The sequence below is a fragment of the Chrysochloris asiatica genome, unplaced genomic scaffold (genome assembly GCF_000296735.1).
Source record: "Chrysochloris asiatica unplaced genomic scaffold, ChrAsi1.0 scaffold00124, whole genome shotgun sequence".
Classification (NCBI taxonomy): Eukaryota; Metazoa; Chordata; class Mammalia; order Afrosoricida; family Chrysochloridae; genus Chrysochloris; species Chrysochloris asiatica.
In genome coordinates, this window is record NW_006408642.1 from 8,636,292 (window position 1) to 8,638,124 (window position 1,833).

Sequence of the window (1,833 nt, forward strand, 5' to 3'; positions counted from 1 at the left end):
CTCTCTTTTCTGTGAATAGAGACTGCAGTATCAGTCTTGTTTTTGTTGTTGCTGTTTTTTAGTCTTTTTTTTGTGTGCTGATATTGTTTTGCTATTATATGCTCTCCCTTCTGCCTTTGGAGAACTCTTTGTCTCCCTATATTACACAAGAAGAGTCAGCAACTGCTAACATACAGCCAACCTACAATCATACCCTATAAAACACCAAAACCCAGGCAAGAACCAATACTAACTGCCATATAGCAAGGAAACAGCACCTGTGAAAGTTACTCTGAGTTAAACAATAAGAAGAGTGAAAATGGAAGCCCACATCCTGATCACACCTTCCTGGAAGCAATCAGAAAGCATAAAAAATACCAAAACACATACTCGATTAAGTATTAAGGCCACGGATAAACATTTAGCATGTCCATGAAGCAAAAGCAGATGACCATATCAGCAGATTACTTTATTATTTTTCTGTTTGCTCTTCTAAGCAGTATTGAGAGATTTTTCTTCCAGCTCACTGGTTCTGGCTTCCATCTCTTCAATACTACTCCTTTGCCCTTTCAATGTATTGTCCATTTCTAATATTTTATTATTAATTGCTTGGACCTCTTTTTGCAGGTTTTGAATTGTTTCCAGTACTATATCTATCTTATTTGATTGTTCCTGTAGTACTTTCCTTACTTCTTCCTTATTTTTCTCCACCTCTCTGTGGAGCATTTGAATATACCCCAATATCATTCTCCTGAATTTCTTATCAGGAAGTTCCAAATCCAAGCTCTCCTTTTTGGGGTGCACTGCCACCTGTGTGAAGACAGCTGGGCTGGGCAGAGAGGGTGTGACAGGGGAGATAACAAGACGGGAAGAAAAAAAGAAAAATAAATAAGTCACACCACTTTTTCCATAAGTCGCTGAATGTTTTATGCACTGTAGCAGGCTGTCTGTGGTCCCACTTTCTGACCTCTGCTAAGACTTCAGGCCAATAGCAATGCCTGAGTGATTCAGAAATTGCTGTGCTTACTGTTGCATTTTTAGATTTCTCTGCCGGTAGGCCCTAGAAACTATTTCCCCTTACTTTATATTAAATTTAAAGCTCTGGGACTGCCCCAGCAAAGCATTTTTCCATGCTTCCACCTAAAAGACTTTGCTGAGCCCCTCCGCTTATCCTTCCCCAGAACTGGAGAATATTATTTCTTGATCATATGCTTGCTACCTATTGAAATGGTTGAACATTGGCCTTTTTTTTTTTTTTTTTTCTTTTCTTTTCTTTTTGGTACAGTGAATTTGTGTATTCCATCCTCTTCTTTTGATGCTTTCTGCATTATTCAGTATTTTGCCCATTATTGTTGCTAAGTGCTGTCCAGTTGGTTCTGAAAAGCAGCTGGTATGTTTGAACTGTTGACCTTGAGGTTAACAGTCTAGTGCTGATCCTAAATCGCCACACCAGGAGTCCATTGTTGTTGTTATTAAGTGCTGTTGAGTCAGTCCCAGCACATAGTGACCCTATATAGGGTTTCCAAGGAGCAGTTGGTGGGTTTGAACTTCTGACCTTGTGGTTCGCAGTCCAGTGCTGATCCTACAGTACCACACCAGGAATCCATAGACTCCTTCAGTGTTGCAAGTTGAGGCTTGAACTTTTTCTTTAGTTCCTTTTTTTTTTTAATTTAAGGTTTTTATTGTGGATTTAGTGAAAGTTTACAGGGCATATAATCAGTTTTCATTCAACAAACCATATACCTTGTTTCATTACATTGATTATAATCCCCTCCATATACCATCAGTTAACAGTATTTCTCTCTACCCACTTTAGCTTTTTAAAAAACAAAAAAACAAAAAAACCCACTCAGG